Here is a 13,312-nt window from a genome sequence, read left to right as displayed (position 1 = left end):
AGGGGAGTTGGTGGAAACCCAGGAGTAGGAAGGGGGGGTGGAACAAGAGTTGGTAGCCACAGACACAAGGAATAATCATATAGTTGCTTCTAGACTTCATAGAGTAGCAGCTCCAGCCACTCTCATTTCCTGGGAGGCATAGGCATGTTTATTACAGTGATTAGAGGGCTTCATCCACTTCAAATCCTCCCTCCAAAAAAAAAAAAAAAAAAAAAAAAGACGAAAGAAAAATCGGATTTATATTCCACTACTTGTTGGAAGTGAGTTTTTACTTCTCTTACAGCTTTCTCACTTTTTTTTTTTTCTGTCGGAGAATTGCAGCCCATACTAGTCTATCACATTAGACTGGGAACCTCTGGAAGGAGCTCTTCTCTTACTGTTTAAGGGACAAAAATACTATGGATTAGAGTCAGAACTGAGTTTGAATCATGCCCCCAGCTTCACCATCTGTAAATGGGTTTAATTTTCCTATCTGCTTAACATGGTCATGTAATTTTTTTAATCTAACATTTGAGGGCTAAAACTTTACAAGCATAATCTCATTCAATTCTCATGAGGAAAGTGTTATTATGGAGATTGTATGTGAAGATATTTTGTAATGTAGAAAAGAGCCGTCTGGCTGTGAGTTATTATTAGGCCATCTTCTTCACCTGGCTGTTGTGAGATTAGATGAGACACTGATGTGAAAGCACTTTAAACGATCCACGTGATGGGCTGACTACTAATTACACACCCCGCAGCACCTGATCCACTGTGAGGACTCGGTAAACGCTGGTTGGAGTGAACGATTTTATATCTTGCCTGTTCCCTTCAGTCCTCCAATCACAAACTAATCTCCTCGGGCCTGGGGCCAAAACCACGAATCTGGGAGCTGCAGCCCGGATGCAGGCGAGTGCAGAGTCCCAGGAGAGGGCACGGGAACAATAGAACAGTTCGGTGGTTGGGGGGGGGGACTTTGGACGCCGGGCCTGAGAGGTGGCCGACTGGGGTCCCCGGAGACCCCCTCCACTGTTCTGGGGCTGCACAGAGAGACGTCCTGAAGCCGCACGGCACTCCTCCCGGGGAGCCGGAGTCACCCCCACGCTCCCCCAGCTAGAGCCTCACGCGACGCGCCCAAGCCCCGCCCACTCCTCAGGTAGGCCGTCCACACCAGCCAATCCACGAGAAGCCTGGGCACGGAAGGCGGTGCTTAACTGGCCGGAAGTGACGTATCTGCTTGGCTGGCCCCAGAGTCCACCGATGCTTTCGGCAGCAGCTGAGGCGGCCGAGTGGAAAATGGCTCGGACCGTGGTGGCTGTGGAGGCTTGGGTTGCGGTGGAGGCAGAGGCTCAGGCAGCGTGAGGTGAGGAGCGGTAGGTGCGGCGGGGGCCGGAACCTGGGACCCTGCTCTGCAAATGCGGCGAAGGGCCCCGGGGGTCTTGGGAGGGTCTCTTGCCGCGGCCCCGAGTCCCCCGAGTGCCCGCTTCTGACCCTCCATCCCGTACTCTCGGCGCTGACCTAATCGACTTACCTCCCTCCGGGCCTTGTTTCCATCCAGGCCGTTGCCAGCTGCCCCTCCGAAGGTGCTTGCGTCCCACCAGGACCCTCTCGTCGGGGGCGGAGGGGGTCGCGCCTGGGAGTTAGTTTTGTCCCAAGGGGGGAGGAGAAGCCACCCCCTGGTTCTCGGGACCCGGCCGGAGCCGCGATGGCCGGTCCTACCCTCTGGTCGAATTGTTGGATTCTGGCGACTGTGTGTGCTGCACTTCTCAGCTGTGACCCGCATCCCCCCACCCCCGCTGCTTTTCTCCTCCTTGTCCCATCTCCGGCTTTGGGGGCGAACGATCCTTTTTCTCCAACCCCACCCCCACCCCGGTTCCTTTTTTTTTTTTTTTTTTGCCGCAAATCCACTTGCTTCGGGGAAGACAGTATTATTTCAGTGTGTATTTAGTGCATCATCTTTCTGGGAGGGCGATCAGATTAAAAATATTTGCTTAACTCTTCCTGAATGACGGAGGAACAATAAATAATTGAAGGGAAAAAAGCGCATGCTTATTTTCCTCACTAAATGGTTTGGCTTTAAGAACGAGATTCTCCAGCTGTGGAATTTTTTCTGGGGGGAGCAGGGATTGAGGAGGGAAATGAGGAAGGAGAAAAGTAAGTGAGGAATAAAGTCTGGAGATACAGAACGTGGAAGAGAGAGCCTGTGGTGGTTCTTTCCCTATATTAGCCTGATGGAAGTTCAGGTTGTAATTACATTTTTATTTTGAACAGTGGGTGTTGAATTGGGTGTAAGGAAGGAGGCCTTTCTCTGTGAACAAGATTACTTCTTAAAGAGGTACCCTAAAATCTTTCCAGGTGGGTGTCAGGCAGAAAAGTTCTGTTGGGAAAATTGTGTAACATACTGGAGCAGCAAAGCCACAGATTAGAAGAGATGCAGAAAAAAGAAAGCTATTCTTAGAAGAGTGGTGAAGACGTAGTATAAAAAGAGGGACGGCCATAGGGGGCTCCAGGAACACTGATTCCAGGAGAGACTTTGTACCTTTGCCTCCTTGGCTTGTGATTAAGTTTCCACATAAGACACCTCTCAGCAACTCTGCCAGGGCTGGGGCTGATGCTCTTATTCGTAGTAGCAAATTAGACCGAAGTGCGTTGGTTGAGGTCTGTACCGTCGAAGATAACTGCTTGTTGAATATTACCAGTCTTTGAGTACTGAAAAGCATTTTGACTGAATTACTTAACTCAAACCTAATTCATGAGTGATTTTACATAGGCTTGAAGTAATTTTGCCTAAATTAATAGATTCTAAAACAATTTTTTTTTACGAAAATCTCTGTTGTGATTTGTGTTCTGTATGCAGTGTTGCTTGCAGTTTTTCTTGGCAAGCAATATAGTGTTTCCGTCCATAGGTTTCACAACTTTTTCTATTTCACGGAATATAAAAGTTGGCATGCTTGCATTCTAGAAACTATAACTTTATGTAATTAGTTGTATGTTAAGCATATGATTCTTTGTTTTTCTCTTCTGTAAATGGTTCTAAAATTTTCAATTAATTGGAGATTGCTGCATCAGTTTCCATGTCCAGGAATCCTTCTTTATCTAGCCCAATGTTTTTGCACTTAGTAAGCACATTAAATAAATGAACTTATACCTAACCAAGGGTATTGAATTTCCCAAGAGTTCAGAGTTCTTATCAGAGCATCAGAGCAAACTTTTCAGAGCAACAGGGTGAAGCACTTTTTTTTTTAATGTTTTGTAACTTGTGTTTCTTTGATAATATAAAGTATCCATTTTTATTGTATTTGCTGTATTCCAAAAATAATTTAAGACAGGTAAATGATAAAGGTGAATGTTTTAGTGCAGTTCATTCACACAGTACACGATGTGATTTGTTAGTTGTACCTGAGTAAGGCTAAGAATTGACCGTATGGAAGATGTTGTTTTCAGAGGGCCTATAGGGGTGTCTGGTACAGCAGTGGTTCTAGTAATAGAAAAATGAATGAGATAGTGCTTGTCCCCAGTAAGTTCTCTAGTCCATCTGGGGGAGACAAACACAAATTATAACAGTATGGTTATAAGGGCATATAAGGGTTGTGGATCCAAAACACTAAAAAGGATGTGATCACCTGGGCTGAGAGATGGAGAGGGAATGAGTGCATCTCATGAGGACAGAGATGCTCAAATTGAGTCTCAAAGGGTGAATTCCTTTTATTAATGAGGGCAGGATAGAGGTTATCAGCTTCCAGACCCTGCTACTGTTTAATACCTCTGGTACCTTGTTTTTTTCATTTGAGAGTTGGACTACATCTAAATCAATGATGTCCAGTAGAAATATTAAATGACAGCCACGTATGTAAGATATTGTACATTTTCTTGGTAAATCTTGAAATCTGGTGAACATTTTACACTTACAACATATCTTACTTTGGACTAGCTACTTGTCAAGCACTCAATAGGTGTTTGTGGTTAGTACATACCATATTAGACAATGCAGATCTAGCATATGAAAATTCTGCTTTTCTGTCTTGGATTCCTGCTTGAAAAGGAAAAGCAACTCCTATGAGAAATGTATAAATGTAGTAATTTATAATTTCTAGTCATTTTGATAGTAGTCATATATGATGTTCTTTTGATTGGAATTATTATAGTCATACTTGGAAATGATGTTGCTGTAGGAGATTTTTCAGGTTGTTCATAGGGTTTTGGTTGGGACTAGAAGAAACTTTGTTTTCCCTGTGTCTGGTGCAGTCACATTTTGAAATATCTTTATTTTGTGTTTTTATATATACTTTGTATCTCTCCTTGTCTCTGCAGTCTGTTATTTATAACATGTGATGGATTCAAAATACAGTGAGATAGTGCACGTGGACATTTTAGGCAGTTAAAAATGGAGATTTGTACAATTTTAAACTACTTTTTGGATTTCTTAAAATTTTTATTTCAGCTATTTGGGTACAAAAGTGAATGGGGTTTTTAAACACTCTTGATTTTAATAGATTAGAAGGCAGTTATTAGTGGTTTAGCAGTGTATTTATCTTTTAACCTTGAGAATGAATTAAGATACTATAAAATGAACGTCCCTACTGTTAAACATATGGCTTTCTGTTAGTCTTACAGTACAAAAGTTACATTATTGATAAATGATGTACAGTGCTGATTCACTTAATTTGTTGTGCATTGAGTTTGGTTTAAAAAAAAAAAACAGAGGCTTATTTTAGTCATGATAACTATGACTAACAATGATAAAGTGGGCTTCCCTGGTCACAGTGGTTCAGAATCCGCCTGGCAATGCAGGGTACACGGGTTCAAGCCCTGGTCCAAGAAGATCCCACATGCTGTGGAGCAGCTAAGCCCATAAACCACAACTACTGAGCCTGTGCTCTAGAGCCCGCGAGCCACAACTACTGAAGCCACAACTACTGAAGCCCACATACCTAGAGCCCGTGCTCTGCAACAAGAGAAGCCACTGCAATGAGAAGCCCAAGCACCGCAACCAAGAGTAACCCCCGCTCGCTGCAACTAGAGAAAGCTTGCGCACAGCAACAAAGACCCAATGCAGCCAAAAATAAATAAATTAAATTAAAAAAATTTTTAAAATTATAAATTATATCCTTACATTTGTATTGATTAATGATTATAGAGTAAGTAATGCTCCCCTCTCCCCCAAACCTTATTCTCTGAAATAAATGGGGCAGGTATTTTCTCATTTTCTTGAAGAGGAAAATGAGACCCAGTGAAGTTGTGACTTGTTTAGAATAATACATTAGAGGTATTGCTTGAATTTATAGTGTCTTACAATGCTAAGCCTAGAGTTCTTTTCATTGCATCTCTTCTATAGTACTTCAGTGTTTAGATACATAGCACTTAACAGATTTTGGAGTGTGTATTAATGGGTACTTCCTGCCTTTAAGGAATTTATATTCCAACTTGGAGAGACCAACTACAATACATATAGCAGAAAGTAATTTCGTTATTAAAAATTATTAATGGGAAAGAAAAAATGTAAGGGATAGTATAGTTACATTTAAAATAGATGAGTTAACTAGGCAAGATGTTTGATTTTTGAGTAGAAGGTTTAGATCTTAAACTGTTACTGTAGGAAGAAGGTGATGAAGTGTTAAGGACAGAATTATTTCAGTGTACAGGGAACAACTTGGGGAAAAACTTAGATAAGAGAGAAAGTATAGCTTTAAGGAAGGATTTGCAAAGTTTATTTAAAAAGATAAAGGCAAGACAGAGGTGAAGTAGGAAATGAGAATAGACATCTGCAATATAAATTTAGAGGCCAGTGGTCAGAACTTTTATATTATTTGGATGATTCAGGAAATCTTAGCACGTGCTGTGAACTTGTTGAGGTTTGAGTAGTGTGGAAGACGTGGCTAAGAGTACGGAAAGAGAGGTTGTTGACTATAATGACCAGTAGAGTAATGTGAGTTCCTGTTAAATGAGTAGGGATTTGATAAGAATTTTACTATGAGAAAAGAATAGGCAGTGTTCATAAAGGAAAATCGGTTAAAAATTTTGCAATATGGGTAATTCTAATTGAAACAGGTCATTTTTTAAAAGAGTATTTTCCTATAAAAACTGAAATTGGCAGTTTACTTTCAGAAAATACTAGTAGAAGCAGGAAGACGTTAAGTATTGTTAAAGTTCTACTGTGGAATGTGGGGAAAAAGCAAAGGCAGTCCTTCTAGATAAAGGGTTGGGGAATATGAGAGGAGACAGTAGAAGGAAATCAAAGGTAAGAGGTACTTACCTTCTGGTGAGGTGGGAAAAGAACATGGATGTTGATGGGAGAGATACGTGCACTTAAATACCTGCCTAATTAGGGACCAGGAAAACACTTTTTCAAATGTTTTATTTGCAGTTTTGGAAATTATGCAAAGCAGGTATCCCCCACCCCCCCCCCCCCGTAAACTCTAAAGGAGACCTAATTACCTGTAAACAAAACCATAGTGCTATGAGTAGCCATAACCAGATTGATTTATTAAGTCACTTTATATGTGTTCATAATGTAATTTATAACTGTTCTGACTCTTCTTTTTAGTTGTTGTTTCTTTTTAATTTATTTTTGGCTGCGTTGGGTCTTCGTTGCTGAGCGTGGGCTTTCTCTAGTTGTGGCCAGCGAGGGCTACTCTTGGTTGCAGTGCTCCGGCTTCTCATTGCAGTGGCTTCTGTTTGTTACGGAGCTCGGGCTCTAGGCATGTGGGCTTCAGGAGTTGTGGCAAGTTGTGGCACGCGGGCTCAATAGTTGTGGCGCACGAGCTTAGTTGCTCCGTGGCATGTGGTATCTTCCCAGACCAGGGCTCGAACCCATGTCCCCTGCATTGGCAGGAGGATTCTTAACTGCTGTACCATCAGGGAAGTCCCTTCTTTTTAGTTTAGTGTGTAAGTGTTTTTTAGACTATAGCGCTGAGTTGGGAAATGTGCTCTTTGTCTCGAGACTATAGCCTGGTTTCATCTGACTGGATCTCATGATGACATTTATCAGACTGGAATTCTGCCTGTATTAAAATACATGACATGGGAGCTTCCCTGGTGGCGCAGTGGTTGAGAATCCGCCTGCCAATGCAGGGGACACGGGTTCAAGCCCTGGTCAGGGAAGATCCCACATGCTGCAGAGCAGCTAAGCCCATGCACCACAACTACTGAGCCTGTGTGCCGCAACTACTGAAGCCCGCGCACCTAGAGCCTGTGCTCCACAACAAGAGAAGCCACAGCAGTGAGAAGCCTGCGCACCGCAACGAAGAGTAGCCTGCGCTCACTGCAACTAGAGAAAGCCCGCGCTCAGCAACAAAGACCCAACGCAGCCAAAAAAAAAAAAAAAAAAAAAAAAAAACCTGAACAGTTACAGTGTCATGTCATGTTTTTGTTTGTTTTGTTTAAGTCAGATTTATTGATATATAATTTACTTATAGTAAAATGTATCTGTTTTAGGTGTACAGCTCTATAAATTTTGAGAAATAGTGACAGTGTGTAACTGCCACCACCACAATTAAGATATGGAATAATTCAGCCGCTTTAGAAAGTGTCCTTTTGCCCCTTGTAATTGTTCCCTCCCACTCACCCTCCAGTCTCTGGCAACAACTGATTTTTCTTTTTCATTTCTATAGTTTTTTTTTTTTTAAGTTGTTGGGGGTAGGAGTTTGTTTATTTATTTTTGCTGTGTTGGGTCTTCGTTTCTGTGCGAGGGCTTTCTCTAGTTGTGGCAAGCGGGGGCCACTCTTCATCGCGGTGCGCAGGCCTCTCACTATTGCGGCCTCTCTTGTTGCGGAGCACAGGCTCCAGACGCGCAGGCTCAGTAGTTGTGGCTCACGGGCCTAGTTGCTCTGCAGCATGTGGGATCCTCCCAGACCAGGGCTCGAACCCGTGTTCCCTGCATTAGCAGGCAGATTCTCAACCACTGCGCCACCAGGGAAGCCCCCTCATTTATATAGTTTTGCCTTCCAGGAATGTCATGTAAATTGGCATCGTACGGTACCTATAGCCTTCTAAGTCTGGCTTCTTTCACTTAGCATAATGTTTTGAGATTCAATAAACCCTTTAAAAGAAAGAAACCAAACTAACTAATTTTTAGAACAGTTTTAGACTACAGAAAAATTGTTAAGATAGTACAGAGAATTCCCATAAACTCTGGACCTGGCTTCCCTTATTATTTTTTTTATGTTTGTAAACTATATTTGCTAATTGTCAAAAACACAAGATTCTAGAATTAAGTTTTTTGTGTGGAAATTGTGTGAAGGTTTCTGTCATGATGACTTTCTAATGACTTTTATTGTAAATTATATATAACAAAATTTGTCATTTAACCAATTTTAAGTGTACAATTAATTCAGTGACATATGTACAATGTTATGCAACCATCACCACTATTTCCAAAATTTTTCATCACTCCAAACAAACTCTGTACCCATTAAGCAGTAACTACCCATTCCCCTTCGTCCTAGCTCCTGGTAATTGCTAATCTACTTTCTGTCTGTATAACTCTACTTAATTGCCAAGATATGGAAGCAAGTGTCCATCAACAGATGAATTGGTAGAGATGTAGTGTATACACACACACACACACACACACACAGTGGAATACTACTGAGCCATAAAAAGAAGGAAATTTTGCCATTTGCAACAATATGGGTGCACTTGGAGGATATTATGCTAGGTAAAATAAGTCAGACAGAGAAAGACAAATATTATATGATATCACTTAAATGTGGAATCTAAAAATACAATAAACTAATGAATATAACAAAAAAAGAAACAAACTTACAGATATAGAGAATAAATTAGTGGTTACCAGTGGGGAGAGGGAAGGGGAGAGGGGCAATATAGGGGTAGGGGATTAAGAGGTACAAACTATTATGTATAAAATAAGCTATAAGGGGGCTTCCCTGGTGGCGCAGTGGTTGAGAGTCCGCCTGCGAATGCAGGGGACAGGGGTTCGTGCCCCGGTGCGGGAAGATCCCACATGCTGCCGAGCAGCTTGGCCCGTGAGCCATGGCTGCTGAGCCTGTGCGTCCGGAGCCTGTGCTCCGCAACGAGAGAGGCCACAACAGTGAGAGGCCCACGTACCGCAAAAAAAAAAAAAAAAAATAAGCTATAAGGATATATTGCACAATACAGGGAATATAGTCAGTCGTCTATAATAACTATAAATGGAATGTAACCTTTAAAAATTGTGGGGAATTCCCTGGTGGTCCAGTGGTTGGGACTCCACGCTCTCACTGCTGAGGGCCCGGGTTCAATCCCTGGTCAGGGAACTAAGATCCAACAAGCTGTGTGGCGTGGCCAAAAATTATTTAATTAATTTATTTATTTAAAATTAAACTAATTTATTTATTTATTTTGCCTGCATTGGGTCTTTGTTGCTGCACGTAGGCTTTCTCTAGTTGTGGCGAGTGGGGCTACTCTTTGTTGCGGTGTGTGGGTTTCTCACTGCGGTGGCTTCTCTTGTTGCGGAGCACTGGCTCTAGGCATGCGGGCTTCAGTAGTTGTGGCACGCAGGCTGTAGAGCACAGGCTCAGTAGTTGTGGTGCACGGACTTAGTTGCTCCGCGGCATGTGAGATCTTCCCAGGCCAGGGCTTAAACCCCTGTCCACTGCATTGGCAGGCAGATTCTTACACTGCGCCACCAGGGAAGAAGCCCCTATCCTTTTTAAAAATTATAGTCATTCTAGTAGGTGTGAAGTGGTATCTCATTGTGGTTTTGATTTGCGTTTCCCTAATGAATAATAATGTTGAGCATCTTTTCATGTGCTTATTGGCAGTAAGCTGCCTGGTTTTTTTTGGCCATGCCACGAGGCTTGTGGGATCTTAGTTCCCCAGCCAGGGATCAAACCTGTGCCCCCTGCAGTGGGAGTACAGAGTCTTAACCACTGGACCGCCAGGGAAGTCCCTAAGCTGCCTTTTTAAATGGTAGGAACAGGGACTTGCCTGGTGGTCCAGTGGTTAAGAATCCACCTTCCAATGCAGGGGATGCGGGTTCGATCCCTGGTTGGGGAACTAAGATTCCACGTGCCGCAGGGCAACTAAGCCCACACACCGCAACTACTGAGCCCACACACTCTGGAACCTGCACACTGCACTGAAAGATCCCGCATACTGAAACTAAGATCCCACGCAGCCAAAAATAAATAAATAAATATTTTTAAAAAATGGGACTTCCCTGGTGGCGCAGTGGTTAAGAATCTGCCTGCCAATGCAGGGGACACAGGTTTGAGCCCTGGTCTGGGAAGATCCCACATGCCACAGAGCAACTAAGCCCATGCGCCACAACTACTGAGCCTGTGCTCTAGAGCCTGTGAGCCACAACTACTGAAGCCTGTGCGCCTAGAGCCTGTGCTCCGCAACAAGAGAAGCCACCACAGTGAGAAGCCCGTGCACCGCAGGAAGAGTAGCCCCTGCTCGCTGCAACTAGAGAAAGCCTACATGCAACAATGAAGACCCAATGCAGTCCCCCCCACAAAAAAAAAAGGTAGGAATGTACTGATGGTTGTTCCAATAGTTGAACAGGTGTAATGCATGTCTCTTGAAAATATTTATTTATTTGGTTGCATGGGGTCTTAGTTGCAGCAGGTGGGCTCCTTAGTTGCAGCACATGGGCTCCTTATTTGTGTCAGGTGAGCTCCTTAGTTGTGACACCAGGGTTCCTTAGTGCGGTTTGCCAGCTCCTTAGTTGCAGCATGCGGGCTCCTTAGTTTTGGCATGCAAACTCTTAGTTGCAGCATGCGTGTGGGGTCTAGTTACCTTACCAGGGATCGAACCCGGGCCCTCTGCATTGGGAGTGCAGAGTCTTATCCACTGCACCACCAGGGAAGTCCCGTAATACATGTATTTTTTTATGCCTGTTATATACTAAGAGTATATGTATATTATTTTATTTAACCCTGACTACACTGTAAGATACCTGTGTTTTACAGATGAGAAAACTAAGACAAAGGCAGATTAAGTAAATTGTTAAGGAATATACAGTAAGAGGGAGGTCTGATATTTGAGCTTGGGTCTTGCTGCTACTTAATTTTCTTCTCTTTGTTATCACTGTTGTTCTATAAAACTAGTAATTTCATGCATTTGATGTCATGTGAAAATAGAATTTTGTTAGCCATAGAAATTGATGGAGTTTAGGAGAAAAATTCCAGCAGTATTCATGTCAGTGTTTCATTATTATTCCCCATTTGGTGATTCTCAGTTGCAATCCAGTTTTATTTTCTCCTACCTTAAGCCATGTTGGAAATGGAGGCATATACCATAACAGCACAGAAGCTTACTGTTATTTGCCATGTTGAAATTGGGGTAATGTCAGGGTATATTTAATGATTCATGTTAAATGAATGAACAATAAAGTAGTCCAAAGTTCAGTAATTATCTTCACAGAACAATACTACTGTTGGGATTCTGGGTTAGATTGAAAACTGCTTTGTCAGTAAAATGTCTTTGAACAGGAACCTCTTGCTGTGACAGTATCCCCACCTTTGTCCCATTCCCAGACACATACAGTGATACGCATAAGCAGATATAGAAAGTTGTTCTGGATGAATGCTCTGGTTGTGAACCCCTTATGTGTAGAATGCTGCTCGTAAGAGCTGAAGGTGGTATAATGACTGCTAGTGCTTATTGGACTACAGCGTAGCTGTTGATTTTTGTCAAAATGGGAGAATTAAGCCCTTTATTAATTGCTTATAATATTGGGCAAAGCATAATTGTAAGTGTGGTATAGAGGTTAAAGAATGCGAGAGCCAGGCTCAGCTCATACATCTTTAAACTTGTGAAGAACCTTGGGAAGTCTCTTTTCTTAGCTTTTCCCATGACTTCACTCTTTTCTTATGTCCAGGTTATGGTTCCAATTTCGTCTTTTTTTTTTTTTTTTTTTTTGTGGTACGCAGGCCTCTCACTGTTGTGGCCTCTCCTGTTGTGGAGCACAGGCTCCGGACGCACAGGCTCAGCGGCCATGGCTCACGGGCCCAGCGGCTCCGCGGCATGTGGGATCTTCCCGGACCGGGGCATGAACCCGTGTCCCCTGCATCAGCAGGTGGACTCTCAGTCACTGAGCCACCAAGGCCAGTATCTTAAATTAGCAAGTAGAGATGAACTGTATTTCCCACAAGTACTTAAAATGGTAATATGTTTCAGTCTGTCTAAAAAACATGTGGCTCTGAAGAACCGTTCTGAAAATATATACACATGATTTTCTTCCCTCAGAGAATGAAATTAATGGTTTATTATTTGGCACATTTAAGATGATTTCTAAGTACTTTAAATGAAAATGAATGCAACAAGAGTGGATTAAAAATCTGTTGTATCTCTTAGGTTAAAATATTAATTTTGAGTCTGTTTTTGTGTACTTTTGAGTATGTTACAGAATACCGAAGACACTCCACAATGAAGAACTGCTTCCTCCTTGTTCCAGGACTGTTCTAGGTGCTTGGGGATACAAGGGTGAACCCAACAGATAAATCCCAGCTTCATGAATTTTATAGTCTAGTGGGGAAACATAGACAATAAAATAAATAACTAAAATATACAGTATTTTGGATGGTGCTGCATGCTAAGAAGAAAATAAGTAAAGTGCATAGGCAGTTGAGTCAGAGAAAGTTGTGGTTATAACTAGGTTATCAGGGTTATGACTTTACTCATATGTTACCTTCTCAATAAAGACTTGAAGGAGGCGAGAAAGCGAGTCATTCAGCTATCCAGGGGAAGAACAGTCCAGTCAGAGAAAACAGAAGAGCAAAGCCTCTGAGTGAGAAACATGATGTATTTGAGGAACAAGGAGGCTCATGTGACAGTAGCAGAGAGGAGAGTTATAGGAGAGAAGAAATAGGGGACCAGATATTAGAGTGCCTCGTGGACTATTGTAAAGATTTTATCTTTTCTCTGAGATAGGAGCTGTTGCAAGTTCTGAGCATAGGGGCGAGATGATCTTTTTCAATATCACTCTGGCTGCTGTGTTGAGAATAGTGTGAAGGGGCAGGATGGAGGGGTGCTGGAGACAGATTGGGAGGCTATTTCACTAATCCAGGCAAGAGATGATGGTTGGTCTAGGATGGTAGCAGGAATACAATGAAGAAATGCTCAAATTCAGAAATATTTGAAGGTAACGCCTCTAAGATTTTATGTACATACCCATAACTATCTCATAGAGCAGGGGTGCCCAACCCCCAGGCCGCGGACTAGTACCGGTCCGTGGCGTGTTAAGAACCGGGCTGCACAGCAGGAGGTGAGTGGTGGGTGAGGGAGCGAAGCTTCATCTGCCGCTCCACATTGCTCCCCATCACTCCCCATCACTCGCATTACCGCCTGAACCATTCCCTATCCCCCCATCGCCCCACCCCCATCCGTG

General features: G+C 42.8%; 1 protein-coding gene across 2 annotated transcripts in view; it reads left to right on the top strand.

Moving 5' to 3' along the window:
- Nucleotides 1-1,121: 1,121 nt before the first annotated feature.
- The window catches only part of PIK3C2A (phosphatidylinositol-4-phosphate 3-kinase catalytic subunit type 2 alpha), a 99,238-nt gene continuing 87,047 nt past the window's right edge, over nucleotides 1,122-13,312 (top strand). The window contains exon 1 of one of the 2 annotated variants that reach the window (XM_082845754.1): nucleotides 1,122-1,135. The gene's annotated coding sequence lies outside the window, so the exon portion shown is untranslated. Of the gene's footprint in view, nucleotides 1,136-1,248; nucleotides 1,343-13,312 lie in introns of those variants that run through there. The other variant, XM_082845753.1, reaches the window with a different exon arrangement.

This window comes from Leucopleurus acutus (assembly GCF_964270905.1).
Source record: "Leucopleurus acutus genome assembly, chromosome: 8".
NCBI classification, from domain to species: domain Eukaryota; kingdom Metazoa; phylum Chordata; class Mammalia; order Artiodactyla; family Delphinidae; genus Leucopleurus; species Leucopleurus acutus.
The sequence above is the reverse complement of the archived record's forward strand: the minus strand, read 5'-3'. Positions and strand labels throughout refer to the sequence as shown.